At 37.8% G+C, this 20899-nt stretch overlaps 1 protein-coding gene across 6 annotated transcripts in view; it reads right to left on the minus strand.

Moving 5' to 3' along the window:
* Window positions 1-20899, minus strand: part of HIVEP2 (HIVEP zinc finger 2) — a 181900-nt gene that overhangs the window by 137068 nt on the left and 23933 nt on the right. For 4 of the 6 annotated variants that reach the window (XM_033096816.1, XM_033096770.1, XM_033096779.1 and 1 more), the window contains exon 2: window positions 5679-5753. The exons of the other annotated variants lie outside the window; for them this stretch is intronic. The gene's annotated coding sequence lies outside the window, so the exon portion shown is untranslated. The remainder of the gene's footprint in view (window positions 1-5678; window positions 5754-20899) is intronic. 6 annotated transcript variants of the gene reach the window in all.

Here is a 20899-nt window from a genome sequence, read left to right on the forward strand (position 1 = left end):
TGTTTCCATAAAACCTTACAGGGAAATCAGATCTATGTGGGTAAATATGATTGGCTACTCTCGTCAGTCTTGTTCCATCACCTACCCTGTCACGTGCACACTTGCTGTCAGGCTCAGAGAGACACCCCGTTCCTCAAACCCTCCCTTCCAACAGCTCACCCTCTGCGTTCCCCTCCTCTCTCTCTTCTTCCAGCTCCTTTCTCTCCTTCTCCTCCTCCTTCTCCTGGCTTCTTTCCCTATCCTGTCTAGATCCCACTGTGAAACACTTCATCCTTCCCCTTGCCACCATCCCAACTCATTTGTCACCCATTCTTCAGTGTACCCATCCTACAAACCACCTACTTTGGATCACTGACCTTTCAGTTCCTATATCACCTACTCAAGAGTGTCCGAGGAAAATCAATTACAAAGACTGAGCTGCTTCTGCTGAGCCCTCTAAAGGTTAGGTTCATCACCTCCCAGTGCCCTGGGCAGTTCACTCTCCCTCCAGAGACAACTCCAAATAGTCCCCATTTCTTCTGTAGTATCCAGTTTTTCCAGACTTTTTCCAGAAGGCAAATGACTTTGCCTTCTCCTTCGCAAAATTAATTAATTAATTAATTAATTAATTAATTAATTAATTAATTAAATGAGTTTTTCAAGGAAGAAATGTCTTCAATTCAGTTTCTACCCATAAACTTTGCAGCACACCTCCCTCTGCTCCCCTCCCATCAGTCCTGTCTAGAGCTCAGAGCACACACTCCAGCTGCTCCAGGATTCTTCTCAGTCAATGGTCATCTATCCTTTATATCATCTATCTTTGCCTCTCCAGGGGCTCTATCTGGTCAGCACACAGAAGAGGTTCACATCCATATAAAATTGCTGTCCGGGTCCCTCATCTTGCTCTGTCTACCATGTCACCCTTCCTATGCACAGCCAAGCTTTTTGAAGGAGTGATCAAGATCATAAACTTCATGAGGGCAACAAGTATGGCTCCATTGCTCTCTTCTCTAATTCCAGTGCTAGTATAGTTCTTAGTAGGCCTTCAATAAATAATTCTCATTGTTTAATTGTGAGGCTGCAGAAAGGCAGAAAAAAAGGCTTCAATAAGCACATTATGAAAGAGAGACTCCAACAGCCAAACACAGGCTCAACTTCATTAATCATCAGACAAATGAAAATTAAAACTACAAGGGCACACAGCTAAGGCACCACAGGGATAGCCACAATAAAGAAAAGACTATGAAAATACTACAGCAGGGTGGGGGAAATTAGGACCTTCATGTCTTATTGGAGGTAGTATAAATTGGTCCATCCATTTTGAAAAAGAGTATGGCAGTTAACGACTAATGCTGAATACAGAGGGTGTCAAAAACATGTATACATATTTTAAGAAAGGAAAAAGACTGTGTTAAAATTGTAATACTCTATATATACCAATAACAAAAAACGAATACAAGTCACCTTTGACTTCTGCAATTACAAGAGGTGCTCAAATTGGTTACCATCATCGTAATTTTAATACAGTTTTTTCCTTTCTTAAAATGTGTATACATGTTTTTGGCACCCTCTGTAGATACAAGCCCTATGATCCAGCAACTCCTCCTCTAAGTACACACCCAACAGATATACACTATAGAATCACAGAAGCATTATTTGTAGTAGACAAATACAAAACCAAATTTGCCAATGGTAGAATGAATAAACTACTATATTTACACAATGGAATTCTATACAACGATGAAAATGAATGACTGCTACATGCAATAACATGAACGAATCTAACATATTGTTAACTGAAATAAGCCAGACACAAAAGAGAACATAACATATAATTCCATACATATAAAGTAGAAAAATAAGCAAAATCTGTATGGTGTTAAAAGTTAGATTAGTAATTACCCATCGGTTTTACCATTGGAAAAAGGGCAGGAGAAGAGCTCTTAGAATGCTGATAATTATCTGTTTTTTTTATTTGCTCTTTAGTTTGTGAAAATTCATCAAATCGTATTTGTCCTTTTCTGAATATATGTTAATTACACAACTTTAAAAATCTGAATCTATTGATTCAATGAGAAGACTCTTGATTTCCTTCCGTGTCACCCTTACAGACTCTAAGATCCTTGAGGCCAGAGACTTAGTTTCCTTAGTTCTTACGCAGAATCTGGCACACACTGGCTGTCAACTGAAGATTCTGGACAAATGAGTGTGCATGCCGCCTCAGCCCCACTGATAAAATCCTGCTCTCTGATATGCTCTTGACTCTGCATTGTCAGCCTGTCTGCTGGGCTCCAGGCCTGGACATCTGCCTACAGAACATTGCAGTGACAGTAATCTGCCCTTTATTTGAGAACTGGCTTTGAGTCAGCAGCTTTGCACAGAGTATCTCTTCTACCCCTCACCAGTGGCCAGCAAGCTAATAATTACTACCTCCCACTTTAGAGACCAGGAAACTAAGGATCCCAGAGGGTAAGTAACTTACCTAAAAATACAGGTTATAAGTCGGAGAAGTAAAACTGAAACTCAGTTTTTTCTTATCCCAAAACCAGCGATCTTTCCACAGACTGACCACATATGACCACAGATACAACAAATCTAAAATGTAAGTCATTTCTTTTCTCAAAGGCCTGCTCATTGTCCTGTATTCCTCATCCTAAGCAATATCATCACTATTCACCTTGTCATCCAGCTGGAGACCTGAGAAGTGACTTCTCTTCCCCCATCTTTCACGTTGACTCAGTCACAAGTACTGTGTCCCAAGCTTGACCATCCATCCTGTGCTCACTATTCTGAATATCATAGCATTAGTTCAGGCCTCTATCTTTTCTTTTGAAGAGTACTGTAACTGTCGGCAAACCACATCTGCTCCTGCAGACTTGGGTCCCTCTAATTCATTTTCATGATGGTACCTGAGAATCCTTTGTAAAATGTAAATCTGAATGTGTCTTTCCTCATTGCCTACAGGATAAAGTTCCAACACACTGGCATGGCATACTCTCCTTGACCTGGTCCCTGCCAAGCATTCCAGATCCTTCCCTTATGACCTCTACCCCTCCTCTCCCTATACCCTGTAATCTCGCCATACAAACATTTACTGCCCACAAAAGCACTCTGCTGTTTGCATGTCTTGGGCCTTGGGATGTCAGGGTTCTATCGCCCTGGAAAACGTTTCCTTGTGCTGTCTACAAGGCAAACTCTTATTCATCTTGCAAGATGCAGCTCAAGCATTTATGCCTCTGTCATGCCCCTCAAAATCAGCTAACAGCATCCCTTTTACATCACAGTTACACTTTGTGGGTCCTTCTCTTACAACCCATTTCACAATGTATTACAGCATCCTGCAGTCTGCACTTGACTTCCAGATCACTAGCTCTTCCGAGGCAGATACATCCCTTTTCTTTTTTTATATGCTCAGGCCAGCACACCAGTAAGTCAAAAATAGTTGAAGAAGTTAATTACCAAATGAAACTGAAGGTATATGGGTCCATATATTATCTTAGTCACAGATCATTTATTTCTAACAGTAAGTCCAAAGATTTTGTTCCAAATAAGAAAAAAATATGGGGGAAATAGATCATTTCTTTGTATGATGAAATGATGAATTATGGCCCAAAGTATAGCTGAAAACAACATTCAGCCATGTGTAAGTGTCCTTGGGAACATAAGATCCTCCGGTCTCTCATCAACAAGTTTCTCGTACCGTGTTACCCGAAAATAAGACCTAGCCAACAATCAGCTCTAAAGCATCGTTTGGAGCAAAAATTTTAATATAAGACTGGGTATTATATTATATTATATTGTATTATACCCGATCTTATATTATAGTAAAATAGGACCAGGTCTTATATTAATTTTTGCTCCAAAAGACGCATTAGAGCTGATTGTCCAGCTAGGTCTTATTTTCGGGGAAACACGGTAACACCCCAAGAGCCATCCGTGATGGTGGGCAGGGGTTACATTCAGGAGTGAAAGAAAAAGGGTAAAAATCTTTATCAAAGAAGATATTCCTTGGATTTCTAATCTCTGAGCCTAGTGCAGGTAACCATCCATATTCAACCTCAAATTTGAAGCAGTATTAAAGTGGTCTAAGACTTATTATAGATTATTCTCAGAGCTAACTGGGATAAAGCAGAACGTTTGATTTATCCCCTGGATCAATAATTTAGAGCACAGCAAAAATAAACATTTTTCAGATCATTCTATCATTTCTAAAGTGCAGGACAGAAATATGAACATATTTCTTGACAATAGTCAAGTCATGAAGTTATCTCTTCAAAGTGACAAAACCGAGCAAAGGACAGGTGAGATTGATGAGGAGGAGCATGGCTGTGAAGCATGAGGAAGAGAAGAAACCTGAAGTGTCAGAGTTGAGCCAGAGGCCAAGTAATTGTGGGCAGGGATACTTAATTCACCAATCACTCCACACCACCCAGGGTCCTTAAGTAGAAGGCAGGACATCAGATGATTGACAGAAAGCACTCTCCCACAGAGGAAGAAGCTGATTACGGCTTTCACGAGCCCCACAGTTTGAAGGCTACAATTTAAAGGCTCTCTCTAGAAAAAGACTGTGGAAAGCAGTGGCCAACTCCCCCTAGAGACACACAGAAGAGCAATAACTATGCTGACATTCCAAAAAGAGAAAGGGGCAAGAGCATTTTCCTTGCAGCAGCATTCTTTAATTGCCTTTTCTTGCTGCCTATCTGGAGAGGAAAGGGAGTTGGGTGATGGCAGCTAGATCATGTAAAAGACCAGAGGGCAGCTGACACGAACTTCTATCTGGCCTCCATGCACAAAGGCCTTATTATAATACACACATAAAAATGTGTGGGCAAGACTTGGAGGGTTGGTCCCCGCCCCCGCCCCCCAACTCGCTTCCAACCCTGCGCTTTGAATGCATTTGTGTACACACACCCCCTACAGAATAGGTTCTTCATGTTGCCATGGAGCTGAAACCTCTGCAGTTTAGATGGAGGGATCACACTGCTTTTATACCTCCAAGAACAGAGGTAAGACTCACTGCATAATATTAACTCCACTTGTATTTATATTTCAGATTTTCAGTTGCTTGTCTTCATGTTTGCATGAACTCCTTATTTCATTTTATTTTTTCTAACTTACTCTTTGTAAGATTACCACAATGGAAGCTGCTGGCAAACGGATTCTTGTTTTTGTAAAATCAGTATGCAGAAACTTGAGGACAAGTGTGATGTGTGAGCTTCCTTTCCCGGGGCCCCTCCCTGCATACAGAGAGAGTTTGTGACCGTATCACATCTTAGGGGAGTTTATGAGAAATGCAAAATATAAGTCAATCCATATTTAGTAACTATGCTGTGAAACAAATCAAACGTCCTATACCCAGTAGTTGTTTTCTCTGGCATGATAAGTCTTAATATTACTCATACTCTGATGAGTACTTTTTCAAATAGGCCTCAACAATCAAAATCCTATCTATAATACTTTTGCAAATATAGATATATTTCTGCAAGATCCTCTTGGGTTTCACTTAAAAGCTCAAATATTACTTTATTTTTATTAAATAAAACAAAATCTAAAAAAATAACACAACCTGATTTCCTAATGCAACCTCAATAATGACACCACCTCTCCTTTTCAGATATTGCATCCTCTAAGAAAATGGTGATTTGACTTCTACAAAATCAAATGTAAAGGAGTTAAAGAAAAGGATTTTGATTTCCTACCTGGAATTCTGCTTTCGGTCCTAGTCACACCTTCTCATACTCTTGCGTCTCAATTTCTCAGGTAAATTCACGAATCTGCTGACAAGAAGTTTTGTATTATGACTTCTCCTTCCACAGTGCATACATTAAAACTTGACTATACAAATGACCTTGAGTGCTAACCAGAGCAGCAAAACTGAACCTACTGATTTGAAGAATGACAGCGTAAAACATGGGCAGGAGGGAGAGGCCCAAAAGGTGGGTAACAGATGCCGCCCCAAACTCCATGTAATATTAGATTGCGAAGCAAAATAAAATTGAAAAAAAATTAAAATACAACAAAATAAATAGTGACAACACCGGACAATCACCCAAATGACAAAATAAATATCCATGTGCCTATACCTACGTAAATAATTACATAAATTGTGTAGATACTCCTTCCCTTCAAGGCGTAAAGCTTCATTATTCTCCCCTTAAGTGTGGCTGACTTCCAAAGAACAGAAGGTGGAAAGAGAAAATTTGTAACTTTACTAATGAAAACACCTGGCAAACTCTACCTTAACCAAGTGATCAAGGCTAACATCACCAGTGATCAGCTCTGCTGATAGGAGATACCGATAACATAAGGCAATAAGAAGGGTATCTCATATCTGTGGTCTTCTTCCCTAAAAACCATAACTCCAGTCTGCAAAGTTCCTGGCTAATACTCTTCAAAGATGTCCGTCCCTTCTGAAATGAGTGGAGTCTGTCATGGTATGCTGTGTTATGGTATTACATATCATTGTAGTTTGTGTTATGTTATAGTAAGTATTTTAAAAGTGAGTAGCCAATTAATACTAAATGAACGCAGGAAAGCCAGATGATTCTGTTTTAAAACTGTTACGCAAGCACTCAAACAGATCAGCCTTTTTAGGTAATAATTGTGTTTATACAGTAATTTTTCTTTTTCTTTGATTTTGAAGCTTCCAAAGCCCATCAGAATGACACCTCCAAATGCTGTACACTTCAGTTTTTTTCTTACCACAAATAGTATGTACATTTTCACTAGGACTAGACAACGTGCCTGTTATGGCTGATTCTAGTGATTATTTAAATAGGCTTATTCTGTATTTATTTCAATGGCACAACAAGGTGAGCTGGTTACGGGACCCTGTGAGCACCCTCGCCAGAAGCCCCAGGCTGCTTGTGGATAGGCATTCCCCAGCCTCTTGGCTGGGTGACAGCAACCACAACAGCCCACAAGGCGGGTAGAGAATGATGAATAAAATGATAAATATTTGTGATGAAACAGGATGTTAGAGAGGGGGGAGAGAAGGGCGGAATATTTCAACTACTGAAGCACTGAAGCTTCTTTGGAACTTTAACAGTGTTCCCTTGTTGTAAAACTGGAAGCAGTAAACAGATCTTTTCTCCAGTGTTTTCCCCTTTATTGTAAATAATTTACAGAATTGCTACTGCACAACACAACAGCACCCAGGCACAGAATTTAAGACTTTGGGCTATCGAATCAAACGCACTATAAGCCCCCCCCCAAAATGCTGTAAAATCATCCACTGCAGACAATTCAAACAATGATGTGAAAATACAATTTTTCAGGCCAGGGAAGACATTTTCAACAGATCCACCCTTGCTGTTGACTGAATGTGTAATTTAAACAATTATTTACTAGGTTAAACCTCTCATCATGCCACTTAGTAACAACAATAATAATTCACAGGCTCAGGAGCTTTCTTGTCAAAAGTAAATTCAAGAAAGTCTGAAATCAAACACGGTATTTCACATACAGAGCACCCAGTCAGAGACTTCTCCTACCGTGTATCCCCGAAAATAAGACCTACCCAGAAAATCAGATCTAATGCGTCTCTTAGAGCAAACATTAATATAAGACCCAGTCTATTATATTATATTATATTATATTATATTATATTATATTATATTATATTATATTATATTATATTATATTATTATATAAGACTGGGTCTTATATTAATGTTTGCTCCAAGAGACGCATTAGAGCTGACTGTCAGGCTAGGTCTTATTTTCGGGGAAATACGGTATATGGAGTCAATATTCAGGGCAAATGACTCAAGTGGTTCCCATTTACTCACATTCTGAGTCTGGTATCTGATATTAACCAAGGGAACAAAACAAAAGGTGAAATTACCACGAAGGTGGTATGCTTTCAGAGTTGTTTTTAAAGGAAGTGTTATCACCAACAATATCTTCTTAGAGTCTACCGTACCAGCCTCTCTCAGCCATTTCACTCCTTTCCCGATTTATTGCTGATTGTTCCACCAAAACACAGTAAAAAAAAAGAAAAAAAAAAAACAGCTAAAACTAAAACATGCCTCAATGACAATTTGCTATTTTAAATGAATCTCTACCATCTGTTCTATTGAAAGTGTCCTAACAGTGATCAGTCCTTTTGCTATATTAAAAGGAACCAGAACGGTAACATGGCGTTGGGAGATGAGAACAGAGACAGGAACTGAAAAAGATGAACAAGCTCACTCACTTTAGGCTAAATAAGAATGTAAAAGCTTATATCAGCACAAAACGTCAACTTCTACTAATTTTTAGACTTACAAGCTCAATTCACTCTGCGTGAATTCCAACTAGTATTATTTGACAGGTACCTCCAAATGAAGAAATAGGAAATTATACAGGTGAATGTAACGGCACATGTTCTACTTTTGTTTTCCATCTGTTATACTGATCATCCCCAAATATGATTTATCAATCCCTTTATGCACTTCGCTTTAAAAATAATTTCCTAGAAAACATAGTAATTAACATTTTGAAAGCAATGTCAGGGTAAAAAGGTCAGTGTCACATATACTTTCCTTTAACAACATATTAGATTTGTGTCCATAACTCTGCTGTTCAGTATGAACCACAGGACATCAAACTTGAAATGACAAAATAAAACCTATGAACAAATAGAGTAGGTGCAGAATCAGAGATGAATGTCATATTCCATTCAAAACACCATCAAAACTGATAAATTTCCTATTAGTGTACTTAGGTCTAACTCATAACTCACTATAGATATTAGGTCCTACCCTCTTTCTGAGTGAAAATAAGACAACTCAATGAAACTGGTCATGTGATCAAAGGAGATAAAACACCCTTTCTTACCCCTCAAAAGAAAAAGAAAGTCCTACATACAAGAACATCTCTACCAATACGGAAGACGTTAAAAATATAAAATCAAACCTGTAACATTCTGTAAAAATAGTTTGTTATTCACTTGTTCTCATCTGTCGATCCTAAATTGCCTGAAGCTTCATTCTTAACCTTTCTCATTAAACCAGTTCAATTTCACATCCCAACCCTTTATTTATCAGTGAAGTAACCTGGGCAAACTGTGGTTTTCATATCTGTTGACCTGGGTTAAGATATGTCATAAGCACACAACTGGCATGACTACTCCTGCTCTATCACTTATTAAAACCAACTTAATTATATTTTCTTAATAACTGTTTTGATGATTTTGCTTGGCCATTTATTTTATAATATTTTGACATGACAATTTATCTTCTAAAATTACTTAAGGAAATCATCTTCCATTAGCTTTTGAATTCTTCCTCCCCTGTACAAAATACTAGAAGATATATTGAACTCCTGTCTCTAAATACAGTTGAGAAATATACTGCTCGACTATCTACCAAAACACTAAATATTTATGAGATCAATTAAACCAATACAAAGAAAATGTTGAAATGCTTTATAAATTCCAAAAGTATATTCCAGTTACATAACAAGAATCTGAGCCTCAGAAGAAGAACCAATAAGGCCTAATTTAGATAACTAATAAAAATCTGCTAAAATGATTTTTCCAAATGATCAATAATTTGAAGACACATTCCTGAAATTATATTTAAATTTTAAAATTAAAACACTGAAAACACTGTCATAAATGCTCAAAAACACATGGAAAAAATAATTTCAAAACATAGTGTGTTTTTAAAGTGTTTTATAGATATAAAATATACTTCTTGATGTTAAAACTTAAAGTTAAATTCATTTCTTAATTCACCTGCTAGATTCACTGTGTTCAGAAGATCTCAAATACAATTTTCATCTACATTCTAAACTCTCAATCTATCTACACTTATCTATAAATATTATTTACGAGACCTCTAAATTTTAAAAATAGAAACTGATAATAACCCTCTAGCTTGATCATTCCATGATTGTAGAATATAGACACCTACACAAATCCAATCCATTTGATAGGAGACCAAAAAACAACATGAATAATGACAAGCAGAGAATCACATTACCTTTAGAATAGTAACTTCTAAATAACTTTGAAAGCATTCATCAAAAATAGATAAACTCAATGAAACTAAGCCAAAATTATAAAATAAGAAAACAAACATTAAATCACATTGAGAAATATTAGGACCAAGGTTAAATAAAAGTAATTAATATTATAATATTGAAAGAGCTCACCGAAACTTATTTTTCAAAAATAACTAGGAAATAAATTAGAAAAAAATATGACAAACCAATTCAGTAAAAGAAATATAATTAATAAAGAAACCTCACTAATTATTAAAGAAATGCAAACCAAAGCAAAAATGCAGTGAAGATTTTTAGTTTGACATGATTGTGATGAAAACGTAAAGTGATCTGAAAATAGGGACATGTATAGTAAAAATATTCATACCCTTTGACAAACAACCCCACAGGAGAAAAACTGAATATTCAGGAATAAGGGAATTTTAAGAAAATTGTCACCATTAAATTAGATCGAAATTATGTGGCCATTAAAATTAGAGTATAGAAATTAGCAAAATGGAAAGTGTTTATGAAAATGCGATTTTGATAATAAGGACTATATCAATATCATGATTATAACTATTTCAAATGTGTGAATACAAGCAAAGATCAGAAGCATATACAAGGAAAAATTAAAAATCAAGTCGATACATTATAAAATATGATCAGATAGTTATGTGCCTTTTCCTTGCATGTGATATAATATTGTTTGTGGGATAAATTAAAACCTTGACAAGAACAAATGAATTACAGTAATCTAATTGGCTCCAAAATAAAATCTCCCAAATGGATCAACCAGTAACTACCACGAGACAATGACTATTCCATGGGCAAGTTCACCAACGCCCAGATCTCAGTACCTAAAGCAAAACTCAAATTTTACATGACATGAGACTGTGAACGACATATACCCATATCCATATTCTCTAAGCCATTAATCCATGCCCAGGTCTTTAAAAGTTTACTCTCTAGTACGTGATGTTAAGGGACTATTCATTGTCATCCTTTTAACTGTATCGCATCCATTATTTCTATGGGAGTTCGTGACACACTACCAAATCACGTTGTTTGAATACAGGCAGTTCTCAACTTACAAACACCTGACTGGTGAAAACCAAAAATAAAACCAGCTGCTGCTGTCCCCGGGTTGTCGCCTTCTAACGCCACCAGAGGTCTTGCTGATAGTCCCAGAGAGACTCAGCTGTTGTGAAAAAATCTTAAACATTTTAGAGAATTTAAAGGAGAAAGTCTCAAAATGGTGAAAGCAGGACCAGCCAGGGAACCGCACAAAGTCAGTACATAACCTGGATAATGCTCAATAAACATTTAATGAATGAGTGAATTTTCATTCCTGTAGTTTGGGCCTGATTACTCTGCCCCTATCCTGCTTCAATAGCCTGATAACAGGCCTTCTTCATGGGCTAGACCTAGGAAGGGAATCCAAACTCAGAAACAAACAGCTGTGATCAACAGGCTGCCCACTGGACAGTTCACAGGACAAAGTCCAAGCCCAAGACCAGTTCAAGGAGGTCCAATTCCCAAGGCTGCAGGCAGAGAGTATGTGATACACAGAGAGACGAGACAAGACGTGAATAGCGAAAGAAGTCAGAAGCTGAAAGTCTAGCAAAGGTTATTAATAAGGATATCAAATGAGAGATCAAAGGAATGAAGTCTTAGTGTGATATAGAAGAAGTAAAGTTGGTAGCAAGGTGAGGATGGGCTGGGCCTGGTTTGGAGCTAAGTTTGTGACCCTGTGAGCACCAGTTTGATACATTTCTCCAGCTCCACTTGGATGGCAGTAACAAAGCAGAACAACTTTATACACATCTGAAGTCTAGTAACTTCTCAATTCATTTCGTCCTATATACATTCATCCTCTGAAATTTCAAGCCACTCCACTGCTCAAAAATCTCCCTCAGTTCCTCTTACCAACTGAATTAGAGAAAACCTAGAATCTCAGTATTTGAGAGGGTTTAAAGGCGTTTTAGTTCAACAACTCAATGAAAGGGGTAAAAAACTTCCCTCTCTCATTCAAGATCCTTCACAGTATGGTCCAGACTACACTCCTTAGGATTCTCTGATCATGACCCTGTGCCTTTCCTGCCTTCTGGCTTTCACTTATGGCCACTATGCTGTACAACTACATTTATATCATAGTTCATGACGAGTGGTGTCCTCAAAAGCTTAGTAATGTTCCACTCTAGGGCAGCCACGTAAGGTGCTCCTACCTTCATCTGTAAGGTTCTCTCCACCTGGAATGCCAACTCCAGACTTCATCTCTTCTTCTAAAGATGTTAACAATTCTTCAAGGCCTATATCTTCCATGAAACCTTTCCTGGTTCCTACGTTTGATTGTAGTCTTTTTCCCTGAACTTTCATTTCATTTGCTTTATGCCTCTTTTATGCATATTCTGTCTTTCTGTGTGATGAGTTACTTATGTATGTGTGATTACCCATAGTACACTATGTGGATACTACCTAAGAATGGCATAGGAGTCACCTTTCTTTCTATTATATACAGTTCCAAGCCCATTGCCAAAATGAGATCAGGTACTTAAATAACTGCTGGCTGGGAGTTTTGATTGGGAAGGAATCAGTTGATTCAGGAACTAGAGAAGTTTGAGGGAGTAGTTTTTAGAGTGGAAAGGAATTAGTGATGGGAGATGTAGAACTAAATTTTGATAACTTGGTGCTTTCAGGCCCACTGGGATGGAGGGAGTGCTAAGTGGTAAGACGTCACGGTCGAAGAGGCACTTTTCCTTATTTCACAATTTTGCCTAAGACCAAACATGTACTTATGGAAAAAGGAACTTCCTCTTCACCTCTTCCTCCCTCTCCAGTAAGAAGACACAACCCTCTGAGAAAATGAATTCCAAATTCTACACAACGAATTAAAAGCACACTTTTGAAACAAAGTACAAAGTAACTACATACAATGTAACCTGTTTTACACAATATCAAAAAATAATTTTCCTTTTTCAGTTAATGAAAGTCTACTAAAGAGCAAGTTTAAAGGACACAAATGTGAAACACTTGGAGAGCGAGTATACCATTCTAAATATGGTTTCCTCTACTATATGGAGCATGTGTCTGCCTAGCACATAATATGCATTTTCTTAATTAGTATGCATGTTAAAATACCTATTGCAAGAGATGTATCATGCTCCAAAGAAACCATTAAGATCTATGAAAAGATAATTAACCATATAAAATATGATTCAGCATTAACTAGATAGAGATATCTTCAAATTGATATATACAGATTTCTATCTCTATACAGAAATCTATCTGAATAATTTTGAAAACTTTTAAAAATATGCTGTGTTCATGTGGCATTGATATAGTGTACATTGATTGATGAGTCAAAATATTTTATTATATATCTAGAGATATATGGGCATTTATAATCTGAAATATAAATCCCATCATTTTAAGACAATTTAAATATGAACAAGGGCAGAGGAAAGAATAATAATATTAAAGAGTAGACAGCCGGGGAATGAATTACATACTAAGCATGTAAATTAAGCCTTCACATACCAAAACCTTCTAAGATATTTTCGTATGTAAAAAGTTAAAATGACTGGGCTCTTTTCTTAGCCAGAAAATTTTCAGGGTCATCATCATGAACACAGATTATGACAGCAAACCTATTTATTGTTTGTTTGTCTGTTTATATTGATTTCCTAGAAAAATACTAGGGTCATTTTCGTGAACATAGATTACCATAGCAAATCTATCTATCTATCTATATTTATAAATACACACACACACACACACTCATGGAGCCTCACCTATAAGACAAGCAGTCCATTAAGCCCTGGAAATACAGTACCAGATGGTCTCAGCCTTGGTGAAACTTAGATTCTAAGAAGAAAGATCAACAAATAGCTACTATAAACTGGGGTAACTCGATGATGCCTTCTAACGCCACTGAGATGCATGCATGTGCTTACCCCTGCACTCTCTAGCTTCTTCATTGGCCTACATTTTGTTTCACCTTTTTAAGATCTTTTGCCTGACTTTTTTCGTTTATCTATTCCCGTCTTCACTTTCAGGCTGTCAGCTATCACCTTCGCAACTAGTGTGCCATCCTTTACCAGTGACACTATTCTCCTTCCATCTAAGGTACAGCTCTCAATCTTCTCTACAAGATTGGACCATGGGGCCTGTTAAAGCAGAGCCTAAAATAGAGACAAACAAGCACCGAGTAAAGGATTAGTAAGTGATTTTATATCATTGTAGTTTGATGAAATTATCCAGTTCTTTCTGATGTGATATTTCTATTATCTCACTGGCTGAAACATACATTTGAGAAGACCATTTCAACAAATGTCTTACCCACAAAATTTCCCACCTCTTCTCTCATCCTCTTCTACACACACACACACACACACACACCCCTTGCACTTTTGCTTGGAAGAAATATCCCTGTTGCCAGAAAAGGTATCTTTAAGCAGAAAATTTAGAAATGGTATCATAATATGGAGACCACTGTTTCTCAAAGAGTGATCCTCCAATACCAGCATCAGAATGACCAGATTTGCTTCTTAAAATCTAGGTTTCCTAAGCCCCACCTCAGACCTAGTGAATCATATTTCTAGAGCCCCAAAACTTGGGAGCCTGTTGAGCATGATCAAGCTTGAAACCACCGATCAAAATAATCAAAGAGTGCTCATTGAAGATGTCAGTCTGAGCCCTAAAGCTCCAAGTCCTTTTGTCACTATCAGTCTGCAACATTCACTGAGTGCCACTATCTACAAAGCACTGGACAAAACTAAATTTAAAAAAATAAAACATAAATAAAGTTTAAAGACCACCTCTGCCCAGGGAGCATCCATTCCAATCAGGAAGACAAAACATAGACATATGAAAAAGTCTTTAAAATAGACACACACACCATTTAGGGGGAGCTGATGGGTGCACAGCAGCAGTCTTACATACACAGGGGCAGAGTCAAGGACCGAGCAGAATATCATTGGATGTCATAACATAAGAACTTCCCAAATAAGTTTCAGGCAGAATTTACAAGGAGAGGTTTTCAAGTGTGGGTCACTGAAGGGGTGTGGAGATTGCCATAGAATATTTGAGATCAAGGCAAAAAATATGTATAATCATATCTCTTGGTAGCAGAGTCAACATGGCAAGAAAGAGAAATGCCCCAGTGCAGGATAATGAAAAAAAAAAAAAGAAATGCTGAGATGTTGGTTTGGAAAAATCTCCCAGAAAAGAGCTTTTACAAATATATATTAACTAACTAAGCAGATAGAGGAGGTATTATTATGCCCACTTTATAGATGAGGAAACTCAAAAGCATCTGAGACCCTTTGCCAGAGTTCTTATTGTAGGACAGAGTTGGTCCCTTCCGTCCGTCCATCAGGGACTCTTCTTTGCCCAGTAGAGGATCATTTTGGAGGACACTACCTGTCCTCCAAAACAGGAAGTCATTCAGAAACATATTTCTCCCTCTTTCTGTCTCAAGAAGCCAGGAAAGAAGTGTGTGTGTGTGTGTGTGTGTGTGTGTGTGTGTGTATGCAAGTGCATGTCCACATGAGTGTACAAGTATTCACAAGAGTGTGGGTAGAGGAGATGTCACTGATTAATTTAACTAACCATTCCTTGCATCTTAATAAAGTTACTGCATTTTAGTATTCTCATGGATGCTCCAGTGCTAGTGTTTATGGCAAATTATGTTAAAAAGTAAAAATCAATCAAAGCCTCTTTGATCTGTGATCAAAATGATCACTGAACATCGCCATACTCTGGTTAGCGACACACGTTTCCTCTGGCTATACTGTCCAATATGGCAGCCACATGTGGCTATTTGAACTTAAAATTAGCATTAAATAAAATTAAAAATTAGTTCCTCAGGTGCACCAGCCACATTCCAAGTGCTCCAATGCCACAAGTGGTTACTGGTTACCACTACGGCCAGGGTGAATAGAAGACATTCCCATTATTGCAGAGTTCAACAGGACAGTCCTGCTCTAGAAAATCACTCTTCTGAAAATACAACTACAGATCCCAATACACCCAACAGTTGTCATTTACATCTAGTTCTAAACAACACCAAAAATAGCGATCAAACTTTTGTCACTTCCACTGACTTTCCAAGCCCTTCTAGTAGAAATTCACGTCTTCATCCTCAGAAATCACTTAGCCCCTTCTGTTCATCATATCTCTTTTCCTGATTTTCTTCATCCTGGCTTGAGACTTATGTGCACACCCACCTCCCTCCATCAGCTCCTCAAAACCAGTGGGGTCGTATCCATTTGAGCACACTCGCACAGCCTACCACAGTAAGAGTTCCATAAACACAGGGCATATGCTTACTTAAAAGATTACTGGGTAGAACAACCGGAGAATAAAAACGTAGATACAGAAGGAAGAAAGAAAGAAGAGTCTAAAACATGGTTAGGTTTTGTAATCATTCTTAAAAGACAACGGCTTAGATGGAAATATTGCCTGTGCTACACATTTAGAAGGACAAACATCAAATTATTTCAAAAGTGCGTCCGAAAATGTACTTAGCTCACATAAGTCAGAAGCGCACTGGGCTATCTGTCTATCCGATGACACTGTTACCAGCCGGCCCACAGAGATGGGCCCCTTACCACCCGGCAGGGTGCCAAACCCAGTGCTCACGGTGATCTCTGGGAATTGGACGGCATAGCTGAGGAGGACCTTTTCAAAAAATGTGTATCAATTCAATTCTTATGCATTTACAACAAAAACGCAAGCGTTGGGTTCCAACTGAGAACCTCTACTTTCACTCTGAAAACGTCTTCTGGACCACTAAAAAAGACACATTTCCTTCATGTTATCATTTGGCTGGTTTCAAATTATCTAAAAGATGAACAAAATCTGATTAAAAAAAAAAAAACTGTTTGAGGGGAAAAACCCATATATCAGGACACACTGGATGTGTCTATGAAGATGGGGAAAATGATCACACTTGTACTGCACTGCTTAGTGTTTTATTTAGCCAACTTGAATGCAGTGTCCCATACTTGACTAAGCTTCTGGACACTTTCCCACAAGCTGTGGAAGCTGGAGATACCTACCGGGCCACCTTAGACCAGAGGAAAGGTAACTTCACAGGAAATGAAACCAAGCAAAACAGTGAGAGCACAACTGATGACAATCGGAGAGATTCATGATAAGGACTGGAGGGGGTGGCGGGGGTGATGGGGGTGGCCTGCAGAGGAAGTGAAACCTAAAACAGGGCTTAAGACACATCATTTTCCACAAGAAAAGGCACCCACTCTTGCCCCCGTCCTCACCTTCACTCTCATCTCTTTTACCATTATGGCCTTTCTTCATTGTTAACGTTTTAGATTGATAAAAAAGTGGCCAACCAAAGACCTGCGCTGCAAAGTTCTCGATCAGTCAGGTTGCCAGCAGCAAGGTGCACCTCTGCACACCCCTTTCCCACCACCATACACCCAAAATTGGCCTTGAAACATTATCAGACTCTGAGTATATGAAAAAAGGCCCTGGGGATGTGCTTACAGATTTCGCCGTCCTGGTACAGGACATGGCTAAGTGCCCAGGCTCTCGCGCCAGCCCCCTTGATTAGAATCTGGGCATCACTGCACATCCGGGTGTAGCCCAGGGCAAGCTATTTACCTTCTCAGGGCCTCCATTTCCTCATCTGTCAATACAGTTACCGTGCACCATCAAATTTAAGTTGTCCACCAATACTAAGACATGCACTTGTTTCATATTTTAACATTTCTGAAATCAGACTGTGTCTTACTATCAATAGCCTCTTTCAATGAATTGGAAGCGTTATTGTTCTTTCTTGAAAGTACACCAAATGCTAACTGATGTTACCTCAGTGTCTATGAAACATGGTAGAACCCTACTTCATAGAGTTTTGGTGAAGATTAAATGAGTTCATGTAGTTTAAGTATTAGAATAGTGCTTGGCCGTGAGTGAGATGCTCAATCAAATATTATTGGTTACTATTATGGAATGTATGATTCTGAAAATGAACGCAGTCATAAGAGCAAATCCTATTATTACCCATAAATTGTGTGTTACAATGATGGTTAATGCAGAGGTATTGGGAGGAGCAGTTAAATACCTATTCAAAATCTGATTTATTTCCAGCCCTTGGCTCTGTGTCTGGAACATAGTAAGTTCTCAGTAACTGTTAACTAAAGCAATTGAATGTAGAACCAGCCCTGTTCATGCCAAAAGGCTCCCTACTGTGTTTCCCCGAAAATAAGACCTAGCCGGACAATCAGCTCTAATGCATTTTTTGTACCAAAAATTAATATAAAACCCGGACTTATATGATATTACATAAGATCCGGTCTTATAGTATAGTAAAATAATTTTTACTATAATTATTTTTGCTCCAAAAGATGCATTAGAGCTGATTGTCCAGCTAAGTCTTATTTTCGGGGAAACACGGTATAACACACAAAATATCTACTATCCCTTTATATAAATGGAAACCAGTACGTACATGATGCTTTAAACATAAATCACATATAACAGACTCTTAGTTTTTAAAGGCTGGGAACATTTGTCCAGATGTGCAGGTTTCCTCCTCCCGTATACCCCCTCTACCTCAATGTCTGCAAATTGAAATTCTGCACCCCATCCGTCAAGGCGTAATTCCAATTTCATTTCCTCCAAGAAGTTTTTTCCCATCTTATCCTTCCTCATTTGGTCTTTTCTATCCCCACCCTCACATTCACCTCAGCTACCACACACACTTTATTTTCACCTCATTGGACTGAATAGTACTGCCTAGTATTAAAATATTATGTAAGAAGGAGAACTGTGTCTTGATAGTCACGGCCAACTCCAGAAGGCCTTACACAGAGGCAGTCTGCTTGTGTCCTCTTGTCATACATTGACCTGTGTCAGGCCCACTAGTCTCTCTACTGCCCTTCTCAATACCTTCTTCCTTCAACCCTGCATCTTTACTTCCTATTTACTTTTTTTCTATGAAACAAACTCAGTGTTAAAACTGCAACAGTACCCAGAGAGTGCTCATGGATGCCAGTGCTGCTTGCTACTAACCACATCTCCCTGGGGACTTACACCCTCCCCAGTCCTCTTATCTTGGGGTCCAGCTCTGAATTTAGATGCTACTAAGAAAAACCTACTAAGGCATTCCCAGGTTAGATGCCTCCCAAATACAGCATCTGGAGGTTCTGCATTGGCTTTCAACTCTGCAGGCCTGTGGCTATTTCAGAATTGTCTCCCCAAGATTCATGCCCATGAGGTCATGCCCAGCTGACCTCTTTGGAACGTGATACCCTGAAGCACAGCTGTAAAAATAGAGCACTCTATAATGACTTCTTGTTCACCAATAAACATAACGTTCTTTCAATTTTAGCGAACTAACACGTTCATAGGATTATAATAAATACAAGGTGAAATCAATGAATGAAAGAGCCTTAACTCATATAAATGTATTTTCCCATGACCAAGCAATGTAAAAATAAGCTCTGATGCCTACAGGTACCAATAATGTAGGAGATGGTCATGGCATAAAAACAATTTAACTAAGAGAGCCTGAAGTCTCAGATGAAACCATTCCCACCAAGATTTTTTTAAAAAATATAAACATCTGTAAACACATTCATGTGTTTCTTTGAGTACATAATTCCCTACATATTAGTTTACTTTTAAGTAATACAATTTAGGTTGTTTTATTGTTAAAACATATTTTTCTGCTTTGTTTAAATGTCTTTGTTACTCCAAATCACCCATCTAGCCCATTAACTCTGCCTGGTTTAATGACAGTTTCATTCACTCACTCTGGCTTTCTTAATCCCAGTGTATTTTCAATGCGATTTTATTGTAGGTCTATAGAATCACAAACAAAAAGAACTCTCAAAAATTATGAAGACCTTTGAAGTAAGTCACCTTCATTCTCTCTCTCTTTTCATCAGACAGGATCCCAATAAAGTAAATAAAAGGAAAATTGGAAAACAATATTGTTTAATGTGCTTTGTAGAAAATACCCTCTGCCCTCTTCCTGATAATAATGGTTTCTTTCACCAGTTTCAGAACTTCGTATTTTAATATTTGATTCCTAATTGTGCTTTAAAAATTAAAAAATGAATCCTACTAGGTTCTCATTAGAGAGGTCAGGAATATGTTTTACAAGCTGCAGCTCAAATCAGGAACTGTCTACAAATATCTTCTAAGCAAATCCAGGTCCACAGTAATCTTCTCACATATGGACCGTCTTTTTTTTTTTTTTCAGAATCACATGGCTTATAATGAAACACATGCCATACCATAGTTTATAGTATGAAAAAGTTTATTCTTATTCTATCCAAAGACCCACTTTTATAAATATCCTCTTATGTTTCATCTACAAATAAATTCCATGTTCAAACCTATTAAGCTTTAGAAAATAAAATGCAATAATACATTATCTATGCAAGAATATTGAAGTAGCATTTTTTAATATTGATAATTACAAGTACATTTAGCTTTAAAAACGATACCCCCACATTTGGTGTGACTATTCTTCAAATTAATACAGATAGACTGTAAATAAATATATGCCCACATTGGTCACTAACGTTATAAACAAAGAATCTTGGTCCTCAATGGAGGCAGAAATGTCTCAGAAAATTACCTATTCACTAGATGTAACCATCGGAGTTAAAAACACTCTCTATATACTTTATTCTAGGTAAAAAACAGAGAGCTTTCTAAGCACATTTTTATGTCCTTAGACATCAATAAACTTTTCTGTAAGTATTTCTATGGTTGGAAAGTTAGTTTCATCATGTAAAGTTACTCTGTTAGTTGTAAAGACACAGTAGTTCAATTTTTCTATAATATAAGCTCAGCAAACATTTCCTTTCACATTCGTTTCCTCTCCAAAGATAAGAATTATACTCCCGTTTTGCATAACTGCTACATAAGGTCACAGAGCTACAGCTAAAAAGAAAGTCACACACATAAGAATA

This window comes from Rhinolophus ferrumequinum, chromosome 3, assembly GCF_004115265.2.
Source record: "Rhinolophus ferrumequinum isolate MPI-CBG mRhiFer1 chromosome 3, mRhiFer1_v1.p, whole genome shotgun sequence".
NCBI classification, from domain to species: Eukaryota; Metazoa; Chordata; class Mammalia; order Chiroptera; family Rhinolophidae; genus Rhinolophus; species Rhinolophus ferrumequinum.